This window comes from Octopus bimaculoides, unplaced genomic scaffold, assembly GCF_046866305.1.
Source record: "Octopus bimaculoides isolate indiv1 unplaced genomic scaffold, ASM4686630v1 contig155, whole genome shotgun sequence".
NCBI classification, from domain to species: Eukaryota; Metazoa; Mollusca; class Cephalopoda; order Octopoda; family Octopodidae; genus Octopus; species Octopus bimaculoides.
The window spans coordinates 30,010-46,944 of NW_028315405.1; the positions used below are offsets into that span (position 1 = coordinate 30,010).

The 16,935-nt window shown below is 41.2% G+C and overlaps 1 long non-coding RNA gene across 6 annotated transcripts in view; it reads right to left on the reverse strand.

Moving 5' to 3' along the window:
- The window catches only part of LOC149129105 (uncharacterized), a 57,548-nt gene that overhangs the window by 17,901 nt on the left and 22,712 nt on the right, over nucleotides 1-16,935 (reverse strand). The window contains exons 1-2 of one of the 6 annotated variants that reach the window (XR_016240491.1): nucleotides 8,495-8,625; nucleotides 3,740-3,754 (exon numbers count right to left, since the gene is read on the reverse strand). The exons of 3 other annotated variants lie outside the window; for them this stretch is intronic. This is a non-coding gene — a long non-coding RNA (uncharacterized LOC149129105). Of the gene's footprint in view, nucleotides 1-3,739; nucleotides 3,755-8,494; nucleotides 8,626-11,683; nucleotides 12,909-16,935 lie in introns of those variants that run through there. 2 more of the 6 variants (XR_016240495.1, XR_016240496.1) reach the window with 2 other exon arrangements.

Genomic DNA, 16,935 nt, shown 5'->3' on the forward strand with positions numbered 1-16,935 from the left:
GCACATGACCTTTGGCCCCCCCCCAACTTGTATATATTTTTACAGAAAGACGCATGCACACACACATTTTTAAAGATGTCCTGCTCCCCAGCCCCATTATTCCAATACAACTTTGCTAAAACCTTACTGTATGGTGCGGTCAGCTACCATTTATGAAGGAAAAATATTATTACACCAAGCTGATAGTGAGAGAAAAGGACAACACCAGCACTGCCGCCACCACAGCAGAAAAGAAATTTGGCAGATGACGTCTATGTGTACGAGCGTGTCTATAAATGGTTAAGGAGAAGCAGCAAGGGGTCAGAGGTTGTGGTATGATGGGGAGGAAGAGGAGGAATAAGGAAGAAATGAAAACAGGAGGCAAGAATGTTGGAAGGGAGATTAATAAGAATAATAATTATTGTAATTTCAATAACATCATCATCATCATCATCATCATCATCGTTTAACGTCCGCTTTCCATGCTAGCATGGGTTGGACGATTTGACTGAGGACTGGTGAAACCGGATGGCAACACCAGGCTCCAGTCTGATTTGGCAGAGTTTCTACAGCTGGATGCCCTTCCTAACGCCAACCACTCAGAGAGTGTAGTGGGTGCTTTTACGTGTCACCCGCACGAAAACGGCCACGCTCGAAATGGTGTCTTTTATGTGCCACCCGCACAAGCCAGTCCAGGGGCACTGGCAACGATCTCGCTCGAAAATCCTACAGGAGCCAGTCAGGCGGTACTGGCAACGGCCACGCTCAAAATGGTGCATCTCATGTGCCACCCGCACAAGAACCAGTCCAGGGGCACTGGCAACGATCTTACTTGGCTTGCCGGGTCTTCTCACGCACAGCCCATTTCCAAAGGTCTCGGTCCGTAGTCATCGCCTCGGTGAGGCCCAATGTACGAAGGTCTTGCCTCACCACCTCAGCCCAGGTCTTCCTGGGCCTACCTCTTCCACGGGTTCCCTCAACTGTTAGGGTGTGGCACTTTTTCACGCAGCTATCCTCCTCCATTCTCACCACATGTCCATACCAGCGCAATCGTCTCTCTTGCACGCCACAACTGATGCTTCTAATGTTCAGCTTTTCTCTCAAGATACTTACACTCTGACGGGTATTCACATTGACATTACACATCCAGCGGAGCATACTGGCTTCATTCCTTGCGAGCTTACGTATGTCCTCAGCAGTTACAGCCCATGTTTCACTGCCATGTAGCATGGTTGTTCGTACGCATGCGTCATACAGTCTGCCTTTTACTCTGAGTGAGAGTCCCTTTGTCGCCAGCAGGGGTAAGAGCTCTCTAAACTTTGCCCAGGCTATTCTTATTCTAGCAGCTACACTTTCAGCGCACCCACCCCCACTACTAACTTGGTCGCCCAGATAGCGGAAGCTATCGACTACCTCTAGTTTTTCACCCTGGAATGAGATAGAAGTTGTTTCCTGTTTGTTTGCAGTCTTTATTGCACCTGAACATCTGCCACAAACAAAAACTAACTTGCTAGTTAACCTGCCTTTGATGTTGCTGCACCTCTTATGTGTCCATAGCTTGCACCGGGTACATCTTATAGAGTTACTACCTACTCCTTTTCTACATACTGAGCAGGGCCATCTACCTGAAGGGGTTTGTGTTTTATCTACCTTCCTACTTATTAGGATTTTGGTTTTAGCTAGGTTGACTCTAAGGCCCTTCAGTTCTAGACCTTGCTTCCACACCTGAAACTTCTCCTCTAGTTCTGATAGTGACTCCGCAATTAGGGCAAGGTCATCAGCATAGAGGAGCTCCCAGGGGCAACCTGTCTTGAACTCCTCTGTGATTGCCTGGAGGACTATGGTAAATAATAGGGGGCTGAGGACGGAACCTTGGTGGACCCCTACCTCTACCCGGAATTCATTGCTGTACTCATTTCCAACCCTCACCTTACTGGCCGCATCTCTGTACATGGCTCGCACAGCTCTCACTAGCCATTCTTCTATCCCAAGTTTCCTCATTGACCACCAGATAAGGGATCGGGGGACCCTGTCAAAGGCTTTCTCCATGTCAACGAAAGCCAGGTACAGAGGTTTATCCTTGGCTAGGTATTTCTCTTGCAACTGTCTCACTAGAAATAAGGCATCAGTAGTGCTTTTACCTGGCACGAACCCAAACTGCATCTCATCTAAATTGATTCGCTCCCTAATTAGTTGGGCTATGACCCTCTCTGTAACTTTCATAACCTGATCTAACAGCTTGATGCCTCTGTAATTATTTGTATCTAAAGCGTCCCCTTTACCTTTGTAGCAGTTGACTATGATGCTGCTACACCAGTCATAGGGTATGACTCCTTCGTGTATCACCTGGTTCGTAATACGGGTGACTAGGCTATAGCCAACACTGCCAGATATTTTGAGCATCTCTGCAGTGATTCCTGATGGGCCGGGGGCTTTCCCGGTCTTCATACTCTTAATTGCTTTATCTACCCTGGTACTATCAACTCGGATAGCTGGTCCCTCTATTGGGTCGACATAAGGCAGGCTCTCTTTCTCCCATTCATTCTCTTTATTAAGCAATCTATCGTAGTGGCATCTCCAGACCTCTTTCTTTGCATCCTCATTTAATGCAAGCGTACCATCATCCATGCGAACACATTTCTCTCCTACAACATCACTATTCTCTCTCCTACACTGTCTTGCAACCCGAAATACCTCGAGTCTTTGGTCCTCACGGCGCAGAACATTGGCAAATCTTTCCTTATCTGCTTCCCCTCTGGCTAAATAAACCTGTCGCCTAGCCTCCCTTCTGGCACATTGGTACAATTCCCTGCTACCACCGTTCTTCCAGTCCTTCCAAGCTTGTTTCTTTTGTCTAATAGCCCTGTCTACCTCCTTGTTCCACCACCACGTTACTCTGGGTTGGGAGGGGACCTTACACCACCCACAAATCTGGTCGGTGGCTTTCAACAGGTTGTCCCGCAGAAATCTCCAATTGTCTTCCACGTTGTATGATGCTATATCCCCTTCTATTTCGTTAAATGCTTCAAGTAACTTGTCTCTAAGTCTCTGTCCGTTTGCAGGGTCTTTAAGCTTCCACACCCTTCTTCTCCAAGCCTGTCTAATTCTGGGCACCCATTTTGCCTTGATCCCAAAGTCGCTAACTACTAATCTATGTTGTGGGGTACATTCTTCGCCAGGGTAGGTTTTGGCATTTATAAGCCGCCCTCTTTCCCTATTTCTGGCGAGGATGTAGTCGATTTGGCTAGAGTGTCTGCCGGAGCGGTAGGTGACTAGGTGACTGGCAGGTTTCCTGAAGTTGGTATTGCAGACCATAAGATTGGTTGCATCACAGAACTCCAGCAGTCTGGTTCCCTCCTCGTTGCGGGAACCGAAGCCATAGCCTCCATGTATGCCATGGAAGCCCCCAGCACGACGTCCGACATGACTGTTGAAGTCTCCAGCCACAAAGAGAAGGTCCCTGTCACTCGTCGACGAGGTAGTTTGCAAGAGGGTGTCATAGAATTGGTCTTTCAGACCATCTGGTAGCCCAGGTTGAGGTGCATAGGCTGAGATGACAGTAGCTAATCTATGATGAAGCACTAGTCTGATCTTAAGTACTCTGTCACTTACTCTAACGACCTCGATTACCTTATCCACCCATTTCTCCGCCAGGCAGCTAACTCTTCTTCTCTCAGTCTGTGTATATATGCATGCGTATATGGACATGTTGTACACGCACATACACATTTATGTAATGTATAATGTTATATATACCAACATCTATGTGGAAAAGCTGCAAAGAAAAAAAAAGAAAAAAAAATTAGACAATAAAACAATACAAAATAGATAAATTCTATCCTCATTTACCATCCATTTTGTCTGCTGGCATCGGCTGGACATCTTGGGAGCAACTGGGCAAGGCCAGGAGCCACACCATATAAATAAATATATATATATATATATAAATAAATAAATAAATAAAAATATAGATAAATAAAAAATATATATATATAAATTAATAAATACATAAATAAATAAATGAATAAATATATAAGTAAATAAATAAATAGTGTTCAGGATGCTTTTTACATTACCACCATGGAACCGGGCAAGGCCAGGAGCCACATTATTCTGGATACAAGGAAATGATCCAGAATTACAAACTGATCATCCACTAATATGTGCAACTCTATATTAAAACTTTCTTGTGTACCCAACCCAGTATTAGCCAATATACATCATTCCCAGTGGTGCATTTATTTCGAGATGCTCTGTGTTGAATAACTCAGTTATCATTCAGCCAGTTTTAGGAACAGAACGTGACTAAGGTATGGTGGGAGATTTTAATTGAGAACTTCTAAAAACAACACAACATTTGTAGTTGGAGCCAGAGCCAGTTTCAGCCGGGCTGGTAACGAAAATTCAATCTTATAATAATTCTGCTTCTTCCTCCGTTACTCAGCCCATTCGTGAGGCTGTCATGTGATTGGCTGAAGTCAGGGAGGCTGGGAGTGAAACGTGGAATTCTTTTTAACTCAGTCTTATTCCTTAGTTATTTCGTCTGACTGTAATGCCTTCTTCATGTGATTGGTTGAAGGGAAAAGTGAAGAACAAGAGAGAAAAAGAGGGGAAGCGTGAGAGAGAAGTTTATAAAATTGTGAATAAAGCATCATCATTTAATTCTGCTTCCCATGGACGGTTTGACTGAGGACTGGCAAGCTAAGAGGCTGCACCACGCTCAAATTGATTTGGCAAGGTTTCTACAGCTGGATGCCCTTCCAAATGCCAACCGCTTTACAGCAGGTGTGTGAAATGGGCTAAAAAGCATCATACAACGTGGAAGACAATTGGAGATTTCTGCGGGACAACCTGTTGAAAGCCACCGACCAGATTTGTGGGTGGTGTAAGGTCCCCTCCCGACCCAGAGTAACGTGGTGGTGGAACAAGGAGGTAGACAGGGCTATTAGACAAAAGAAACAGGCTTGGAAGGACTGGAAGAACGGTGGTAGCAGGGAATTGTACCAATGTGCCAGAAGGGAGGCTAGGCGACAGGTTTATTTAGCCAGAGGGGAAGCAGATAAGGAAAGATTTGCCAATGTTCTGCGCCGTGAGGACCAAAGACTCGAGGTATTTCGTGTTGCAAGACAGTGTAGGAGAGAGAATAGTGATGTTGTAGGAGAGAAATGTGTTCGCATGGATGATGGTACGCTTGCACTAAATGAGGCTGCAAAGAAAGAGGTCTGGAGATGCCACTACGATAGATTGCTTAATAAAGAGAATGAATGGGAGAAAGAGAGCCTGCCGTATGTCGACCCAATAGAGGGACCAGCTATCCGAGTTGATAGTACCAGGGTAGATAAAGCAATTAAGAGTATGAAGACCGGGAAAGCCCCCGGCCCATCAGGAATCACTGCAGAGATGCTCAAAATATCTGGCAGTGTTGGCTATAGCCTAGTCACCCGTATTACGAACCAGGTGATACACGAAGGAGTCATACCCAATGACTGGTGTAGCAGCATCATAGTCAACTGCTACAAAGGTAAAGGGGACGCTTTAGATACAAATAATTACAGAGGCATCAAGCTGTTAGATCAGGTTATGAAAGTTACAGAGAGGGTCATAGCCCAACTAATTAGGGAGCGAATCAATTAAATGAGATGCAGTTTGGGTTCGTGCCAGGTAAAAGCACTACTGATGCCTTATTTCTAGTGAGACAGTTGCAGGAGAAATACCTAGCTAAGGATAAACCTCTGTACCTGGCTTTCGTTGACATGGAGAAAGCTTTTGACAGGGTCCCCCGATCCCTTATCTGGTGGTCAATGAGGAAACTTGGGATAGAAGAATGGTTAGTGAGAGCTGTGCGAGCCATGTACAGAGATGCTGCCAGTAAGGTGAGGGTTGGAAATGAGTACAGCAATGAATTCCGGGTAGAGGTAGGGGTCCACCAAGGTTCCGTCTTCAGCCCCCTATTATTTACCATAGTCCTCCAGGCAATCACAGAGGAGTTCAAGACAGGTTGCCCCTGGGAGCTCCTCTATGCTGATGACCTTGCCCTAATTGCGGAGTCACTATCAGAACTAGAGGAGAAGTTTCAGGTGTGGAAGCAAGGTCTAGAATTGAAGGGCCTAATAAGTAGGAAGGTAGATAAAACACAAACCCCTTCAGGTAGATGGCCCTGCTCAGTATGTAGATAAGGAGTAGGTAGTAACTCTATAAGATGTACCCGGTGCAAGCTATGGACACATAAGAGGTGCAGCAACATCAAAGGCAGGTTAACTAGCAAGTTAGTTTTTGTTTGTGGCAGATGTTCAGGTGCAATAAAGACTGCAAACAAACAGGAAACAACTTCTATCTCATTCCAGGGTGAAAAACTAGAGGTAGTTGATAGCTTCCGCTATCTGGGCGACCAAGTTAGTAGTGGGGGTGGGTGCGCTGAAAGTGTAGCTGCTAGAATAAGAATAGCCTGGGCAAAGTTTAGAGAGCTCTTACCCCTGCTGGCAACAAAGGGACTCTCACTCAGACTAAAAGGCAGACTGTATGACGCATGCGTACGAACAACCATGCTACATGGCAGTGAAACATGGGCTGTAACTGCTGAGGACATACGTAAGCTCGCAAGGAATGAAGCCAGTATGCTCCGTTGGATGTGTAATGTCAATGTGAATACCCGTCAGAGTGTAAGTATCTTGAGAGAAAAGCTGAACATTAGAAGCATCAGTTGTGGCGTGCAAGAGAGACGATTGGGCTGGTATGGACATGTGGTGAGAATGGAGGAGGAGAGCTGCGTGAAAAAGTGCCACACCCTAACAGTTGAGGGAACCCGTGGAAGAGGTAGGCCCAGGAAGACCTGGGCTGAGGTGGTGAGGCAAGACCTTCGTACATTGGGCCTCACCGAGGCGATGACTACGGACCGAGACCTTTGGAAATGTGCTGTGCGTGAGAAGACCCGGCAAGCCAAGTAAGATCGTTGCCAGTGCCCCTGGACTGGTTCTTGTGCGGGTGGCACATGAGATGCACCATTTTGAGCGTGGCCGTTGCCAGTACCGCCTGACTGGCTCCTGTAGGATTTTCGAGCGAGATCGTTGCCAGTGCCCCTGGACTGGCTTGTGCGGGTGGCACATAAAAGACACCATTTCGAGCGTGGCCGTTTTCGTGCGGGTGACACGTAAAAGCACCCACTACACTCTCTGAGTGGTTGGCGTTAGGAAGGGCATCCAGCTGTAGAAACTCTGCCAAATCGGGCTGGAGCCTGGTGTTGCCATCCGGTTTCACCAGTCCTCAGTCAAATCGTCCAACCCATGCTAGCATGGAAAGCAGACGTTAAACGATGATGATGATGATATATATATATATATATATATATATATATATATATATATATATATATATATATATATATATACATACATACATACATACATGTGTGAGCATGTATTGTACACGCCAGTAATCTAAAAATGTATTCCAACAGACAAGGTAACTCTCATGGAAGTAGGCAACCGAAATATAATGCTTTCAAAAACTAAACCTTTTCCAGGTGTCTTTGGACAAACTTAATCTTCTTGAGACTCTTAAGGAACTGAGAGAGATGAACACGAATTTGAGACTTTTGATTAGCAACACTGATGAACTCACTCGCTCCACACAAGAGGAAAAGAAGAGAAAGAACAATCCCTGCAACAGCTCAATCAACATTTGTCCAAATTATGCACCACTCTTCATTCTTTACCACATAATAATTGCTTAAATGAAAATCCACCTAAAGATGATACACAAGATAGAAGCCCATCCCCCTCCACTATCAATTAAAAACCGCATTATACACATATAGAATGAAAAACTTAAAGCCAGAAAGGTTACTTTCTGGAACATCATCAAAAACAAGCACAAGGCAGAAATTTATGAACACTGGTTAAATTCTGCCTCATAAACTCCAAATTAAACGTATTCCAAACGAACAGGACCAACAAAGACAATTATGGGAGAAACTAACACTTGGAAAACATGAAGACAGAAATAGAACTGCTTAAGCTTAGAGCGCTGAGCAATGAAGAAAAATTGAAGAACATGGATGAGGAAATCTACAACGAATTAAAGAAACATTGAGATGGTCAACGCTTGGAAAGTGTCTTTAAACTGTGGCAAACAACTTGTGAAGCTGAAGAAACAAACTCGCTACAAGGCTGGCAAAGACAAAGCAATTTGTTTATTAACTACGAAACACAGTTCATCGTAGAATAGGCATCGGATAAGCCCTTGCTGAAGGAAAATAAACCAAAAACATACACAGAAATGAACCCAAGCTTATCGAACACAAACCAGAGACGGACAAGGGGAGGCAACTCCACCGACCTTACATCCCCAAATAACTTAGAAACAACAATCAGGAATTCAGCCGACAACAGAGAATCTGGACGGAATCTTCTTGGCATCCTACAAAGAAATCATAGGTTCCATGGAAACGTCGAGACGAAGCAAAACTTTTGCGAACCAATCCACCCCACATCATCTCACAATAAATGGAAGAATTTACCTTCGAGACTTGGTTACTTCGATCAGAGAGGGTGGGTCGATTCTGGATTGTCGAATGCTTTTCATAGACTTCGTTTAAATATATCTTGCTAGACATCAATCCGTCCCTTGTCACACTCAATCAGTAAAGCTAGCTGCGTGTCTTTAGCCGCAGGTATACGTACGAAATGTATGGGGTTTTTTTTCTCATGTTCCTTTCTTTCTTTTACTTGTTTCATTCATTAGACTGCGGCCATGCTGGAGCAGCGCCTTAAAGTTTTTTTTATATAATATATACTAGCCTCCCTCTTTCACACGATGCTACACACAGCATATATGTTTGTATATATATATATATACACCAGCTGCCTTAACTCGTACAAGTCAGTGGATCAGTGGGTATAAGCAGGTGTGTGAAATGGGCTAAAAAGCTTGGTTCATCTGTCACATGGGTCCTCTCGCAACATTTATACTGTCCACTTAGGATACACCGACCTAACCTCTGGCCAGAACCTAACGCCAATTTCCCTGAACTCTTGCGGGGTCACCATGTCTGTCCCAAGCGAAAGCCCGAAAGCAAAAGTCATACGCACTAGTTGTCCTTCTGCTCACATGTCTGTCTTACTTGCAAGGCCCCTTGACCGTTCATACGTCATCACTTACCTTATACTTCCAGCCTATCCCACCATCTTTGTCATATATTATGTGTAGTAAGAGGCTTGCTTCCCAACCACATGGTTCTGGGTTCAGTCTCACTGCGTGCCACCTTGAGCAAGTGTCTTCTGCTATAGTCTCAAGCCGACCAAAGCCTTGTGAGTGGTTTTGGTGGATGGAAACTGAAAGAAGCCCATCGAATATATATATGTGTGTGTGTGTCTCCTCATGTCTGTGTGTCTGTCTCCCATCACTGCTTGATAACTGGTGTTGGTGTTTATGCTCCTATAACCTAGCAGTTCAGCAAAGCAGACCAAAATAAGTGCTGGATTCGATTCATTCGACTAAAACAGAATTTTTCAAGGCCATCACTTAGGGGCCGGTGTCGGTTTTTTGACATCCCTATAATGTAGTGGTTTTGTAAAAGGAGATTTATAAAAAAAAGAAAGAAACACCTCCTGTGTTCATAATGTCTACATACATACACACTCACACAAACATGTATATGGGCATACACACACAAACATATATGTGCATGTACGTACTCATATGTATACACATATCCACACTCCAAACACTATTATGACAACTTACTGATTGTCCTATCTATATACATATATAAATAATGCTATATTTACCTAATATTGAGGTTTCATTCTTTTGTTGTCACTTTATTATTATCATTGTATATATATATATATATATATATATATATATATATATATAGGATCTTTTTTAAAACGGGGGCCACATTTTTCATTAATGTTTTACGTAGTGTTTTTGGTACCGAAAGACTTTCAAACTTCGTATACTTATCTATTTTATGTTGTAGAACAGAAAAATATTTCTGTATTCGAATTTATTTCATGTAAAAAATTGTCTTATTTCGATAATTTCAGCCAATCACTGACATCCATTCAGCAGATATACATTAAGTGCCGACTACATAAACAAACGATTCTTCGTTTTATTTGCTTTTTTCGTTTTAAATTTGCTTTAACCCTAACCCTAACCCTAACTCTAACCCTAACCCGGATCTTTTTTAAAACGGGGGCCACATTTTTCTTTAACGAAACACTTTGAAACTTGGAACACTGGTAGAATGTGTCATATAAAACATCTTTTTCTCTTAGTCTTCTTTAAAAAAAAAAGAAATCCATAAATTATTCCACGTTAAAGTTGTCGTATTTCTGTAATTTCAACCAATCACTGACGTCCATTCAGCCGATATACATTAAGCGCCGACTACATAAACAAACGATTCTGAAACAATTAACCCTAACTCTAACCCTAACCCTAACCCTAACCCTAACCCACCAATTTGCATGTACACGGATGATTATGCGATATAAGTATATGTGTGTGCCCCCCTCTCTCTCTCTCTGTATATATATATATATATATATGAACGTTATATATACATTCACGTTAAATATACAGATACTTAAATGGTCAAATATATTTACATATTTCTACAAAATGATATATCTAAAAGTTTGATGATAAAAGTACGTTAAAAAAAAATTTGTGCTCCTAACGAGTTTTGACCTCAGAATCTCTGTCTAACTTCAATGTTGATCTTCAAGGTCGTACCCACTCAAATCTATTTAGTCGAAAGTATACGTATATGTATATACACACACGTGCATGAAATATATCTCTATATATAATATATTTAAAGATTCACAGTAGAAAGACACAAAAAAATTGTGCCCCGAGTGAGTTTCGAAGTCACAATCTCCGCAAAACTTCCGTCTTGTGGTTTGAAACACAAGGAAGGTACTGTCGTTAACGTATCGAGTGTACATAGCTAAGTGCATAGCTAATTTTACAGAGTGCTTTGCGACCCGTAACATCCACTTAGCTATGTACTCTCGATACGTCGACCACATTAACCTCGTCGTGAAATGTAATAATAATACAGATACACATACAGATACGAACACTCCCCTAAATGAGGAACAGGTGATGACAGCTATACAACACATGGCTGACCCTATCCATAGCAGCAGTAGAACGGCTACCGTAGACTACCGCTCTAAACACCCCAGTAACAGTTACCCGTCCTAGATACTGAGCTCTGGAGAGAAAATACTAGAATTGACGGAACTGTTCAACCCTGTCTACTCCACTCACACTACTCTAAACCTGTGGCTGATCCACGGGTAACCCGTAGTGACTCTGCGATGTCAAGTACTGCCAAGGTCAACATCCTCGTAGCAGCCTTAGTTGGTGTAATGAGGAAAGTATCGCCACTATGCCAACGACAACAACACATCCAGCACCATATATTCCGAATGCAACGTTCCGGATACACACAGCATTATAGAATCAGGGTGTACAATGGAGCGAAAACAAAATTCGAACGCATCCTAAGAGATGCTGAAAACGGTATATGGCCCCTGTACCGCAACAAGTTCTGGAATAGGTTAGAGGGGGAGGCCAACAAAAGAAATAAGAACGATACTTCGTATGATAACAAGAAGTTTCACAGTGTAATGTTTGTTGATGCTACACCTATGAACGTATTAAGTAAGGCATTCAAGAAAATCCTGCACACAACTGGCCTTAATATCAAAGTTGTAGAAAAGACAGGTAGGACTATCAAATCTGTATTATGTAGATCATATCCGTTTGATAGAATCATCTGTCAAAATAATTGTGCAGTATGTCCTACCAGATCAAGTGCCAAGAAGGAGCTTGCGCGACTAACCCAGAGTCATACATTGGTGAGACTTCTAGGAGTATCAATGATAGGCTCAAAGAACACCTGGACAACTGCATTGAAAAGAAACCAAACTCCATCTTCTACCAGCATGCTGTAGACTGCCACAAGGGCTCGTTAGGGAGACTTAATTTAAATATCTTATCCACACATCCCACTGATGCAATGCTGAGACAAGTCACTGAAGCTGTCTGTATACAGGAATACAAACCCTCTCTCAACCGTAAATGCGAATGGGGTAACATCCAGATTCCACTCGGGAGTACACCTCTATAATCACCCTCCTCTCTCTTTTACATGTGGAATTCCATTCCCTACATACATGTTGAGATGCATAATACATACATATATGTAGTTATATATAACCGTATGAGCATATATAGTTTGATATGTATGTACGTATGTGCAGATGCATATGTGTGTGCACGTGTGTGTATGTGTTGCGCGTTGTGTATATGACTATGTGCGTATGAACATGTGTAGATATGAGTATGTGTAGATACATCTATGTGTGGCATGTTTATGTGTGTTAAAAAAAAGGTTTTAATAAAATAACAATATTTAAAAAATGCATATTTGAATTTTAACCGTTATCCTTGTATTAGTGTCATATATATTTGTATATATGTATGTGTGTGTGTATATATGTGTATATATGTATAGGTGTAGTGATGGATAAGCGTATATGTGTGTATACTTTAAGATTATACGTATATTTGTGAGTGTGTGTGAGTGACAATATGATTGTGTGTACTTGTATATATGTATAAGCAAGGTTATATATGTGCATATATGCATACATTCGTTGTATCCATTCAAGAAAAGAACCAATTTTCAAGAACTCATCGATGAAAATCCACTATCACATATAGAAAAATTAATAATATATATATACATATCTTTTCTCTTTTACTTGTTTCAATCATTTCACTGCGGCCATGCTGGAGCACCACCTTTAGCTGAGCACAATGACCCCAGGACTTATTCTATCGGTCTCTTTTGCCAAACCACTAAGTTACGGGGACGTAAACACACCGGCATCGGTTGTCCAGCAATGCTAGGGGCACAAACACAAACACACATATATATATATATATATATAGATAGATAGATACGACGGGCTTCTTTCAGTTTCCGTCTACCAAATCGACTCACAAGGCTTTGGTCGGCCCGAGTCTATAGTTGAAGTCACTTGCCCAAGGTACTATGCAGTGGGACTAAACCCACAACCATATGGTTGGTAAGCAAGCTACTTACCACACAGCCACCCCTTCGCCCATTCACATAGCCACCCCGGCACCATATATATGTTTCTTTATGTTTCTTTATATTTTTAAGTTTATTTTCATTATTATTCGAATTCTTCATTCTTTTGGGTTTTATATACTTCTAATTACCATTTACATACATTTACATATATACACACATCCTTTTATCTTCTAGACAAGTGGTATAGACAAATAGAATAAAAAATCTCTCTACTTAAATTGTAATTATCCCATGGATGACCAGTAACTCCAGGGATATCATATTTCAAGTTTAATGGAGCCTGACACACCTCATGTATGTCTGTCTATTCATACATACATACATACATATCTACATACATACCCACACACTCATTTATTCATACATACATGCATTCATACATACATATATATATATATATATATATATATATATATATACATACATACATACATATGTGCATACATACATATATATATATATATACATACATATGTATATATATATATATGTATAGATGTATGTACGAGTGGATTTGGTAGACGGAAACTGAAAGAAGCCCGTCGTATATATCTATGTATGTGTGTATGAGTGTCTGTGTTTGTCCCCCAAACATCACATAACAACCGATGCTGGTGTGTTTATGTCCCCGTAACTTAGCGGTTCGGCAAAAAGAGACCGATAGAATAAGTACTAGGCTTCCAAAGAATAAATCCTGGGGTCGATTTGCTCGACTAAAAGTGGTGTTACAGCATGGCCACAGTCAAAAGACTGAAACAAGTAAAAGAGTAAAAGAGTATACATGTATATATATATGTGTGTATATATATATATATATATATATATATATATATATATATATATATATATATATATATATATACAGAATCCTTTCTCTTTTGTTTTTATTTTACATTTCCAATTTATATATATATATATATATATATATCATCATCGTCATCGTTTAACGTCCGCTTTCCATGCTAGCATGGGTTGGACAATTTGACTGAGGACTGGTGAAACCAGATGGCTACACCAGGTTCCAATCTGATTTGGCAGAGTTTCTACAGCTGGATGCCCTTCCTAACGCCAACCACTCAGAGAGTGTAGTGGGTGTTTCTTACTTGCCACCGGCCCGAAGGCCAGTCATGCTGTACTGGCAACGGCCATGCTCAAAATGGTGTATTTTATGTGCCACCCGCACAAGAGCCAGTCCAGGGGCACTGGCAACGATCTCGCTCGAAAGTCCTTACATATGCCGCAGGCACAAGTGCCAGAAAGGCGACGCTGGGCACAGGTGCCATCACAATTTCGCTTTCGCTTGCCCCAATAAGTCTTCGCAAGCTGAGTTTTGTGTCTAATGAAGGAGACGACATTGGCATGGGTGCCAATCATCGAATTTTACTCGATTTCGATTTCGATTTCACTTGCCTCAACCGGTCTTCGCAAGTGGAGTTTAGCGTCCAATTCAACTCGATTTCAATTTCACTTGCCTCAACAGGTCTTCGCAAGTGGAGTTTAGTGTCCAATGAAGGAAGGTACGCATAAGTGGACTGGCTGAGGCCTTAGATTTAGGTCTCACTTGGCTTGCCGAGTCTTCTCGCGCACAGCATATTTCCAAAGGTCTCAGTCAGAAGTCATCCCTCGGTGAGGCCCAATGTGCGAAGGTCGTGCCTCACCACCTCATCCCAGGTCTTCCTGGGCCTACCTCTTCCCTCCTATTCTAGTAGGGGATGAGGCATGATCGCACAAAACATTCACCTTAGCCCTCATCCCTGTCTTTCACTGCTAAACCCAACATTAAACCATGATCAACACTCGCAATAAACCTTCATCTTCAGTACTGATCCTGTTTAATCTCTACCCTCCCCATCGCCACAAAGCCTAACCCCTAGTTCAAACTTTGATCTCTTACCTAACTATTCTCTCTAAAAACCGTTCACAAATCCCCAAGCTAACCCTAATATAGTCTGAACCCCAATCCTAACAACAAACCCTCAACAAAATAAGAAAAACAGCAAATACTCAACAAAATAAGAAAAACTACTTACCTTTCGCAATTTGCCAACTATAACAGAAAACATGATATGCAAACAACGAGCAAAATATCAACCAACAACATTTGAACGTCAGATTTTTTTTTTAAGTCAGATTATTATTTTTTTTTTTAAAGTCAAATTTTTTATTTTTAAAGTCAGATTGTTTTTTTTTTTTAAATTCAGATTATTATTTTTTTTTTTTTAACCCTTTCGTTACTAACCCGGCCGTAGCCGGCCCAAAAAATTTTTGGTTCATAAGACTAACCCGGCCGTAGCCGGCCGAGCATACCCATTGTTATTTAAATGTATATTTGAACCCAAATCTCGTTAATACAGTCGTTAAAACACCTGATTTCACTTTGCAAACAGTTGAGTTATTGTCTCCCACATTGTTTGGCCTGATATTTGAACTCAGTGAATTTTGGAAGATTTCTTTCCACATTTTTTGTGGCGTTGATTTTTTTCAACTTTGAAGATGGAGAGGAGTTTCATGCTATCAAGCAGTGATTCCGAATTTGAAGGTTTTTCAACAGAAGATATGGAGATATCGAAGAAAAGAATGAATGAGCTACAAAAGCACGTGGTGAACGATAATGAATCGGATATTTCTGGATCCGAAACCGAAATCAGTGATTCTGAAAGCGGCGACGGTGACAGCGAGGATGATTTTACACCAGAATGGAGTAAAAATTAAAACAAACGTTTTTATTAACAATTTTTGTGAGGAAACAGGGTCTAGCCATAGTCTTTCTCAGGAAGCGAAACCTTTAGACTTCCTTTTCATGCTTGTTTCAACTGATTACTGCAGAAACAAACCGTTACGAAGAATGTAAACGAACCGGGAAAAAAAAGATCGCTTGCAGTTTCCTGCAACTGTAGATGAAATACGGGCATTTTTTGCCATAAATATTCTCATGGATATTAGACAGTTACCCAGAATAACAAATTACTGGAGCGATCAGGAACCTTTTGGCGATGAATATATTTCCAGTATTATGAACGAGTACGATTCGTGAAGCTGAACCAATATATACATGTGAGAGACACTAGCAGTACCCCCCCCCCCCAGTACGTGGAGAACTGTGAGACAAAACTTATGCAATAGAATTGATTAAGAACCCTTTCTTTAATTATGTTCCAAATATCACATTAATATGTTGATAAATAAAAAAGTTACAGGTGTTTAATGAGACTAGTCTAAATTCATGATTATTTTAGAATTTAATTGAAACTCATGAGGGGTGTATTTTGGCCAGAAATATAGTAACGAAAGGGTTAAAGTCAAATTTTTAATTTTTAAAGTCAGATTGTTTTTTTTTTTTTGTTTCTTATGTCGAATCATGAAATAGAAAAACTACTTACCTTTGGCAATTTGCCAACTATAACAGAAAACATGATATACAAACAACGAGCAAAATATCAACCAGCAACATTTGAACGTCAGATTTTTTTGATTTTGTTAATGTGTTGAATCATGAAATACACTTGTTTACTAAATACAGTTGTCCTTGTATTCACACAGTATTCTTTATCGAAACTTATCAACCACATAAGGTTCTTACCACATTGTCTTAGAATGAAATTACTATATACAGGGGGACCCAAAAGTAGGTTCGCAGTTCTTCAACAATCTCTTTTGCATTCATATATTAACAGTTTAGATCTTAATTATAAAACAATATGAAACCATTATTCTATGCCAATTTAGTTAATTGTAAGGTAGAAAGCATGTAAATAGCACCTTTTGAGCGGGATCGTTACCAGCGTCGCCTTCCTGGCATCTGTGCCTGCGACACA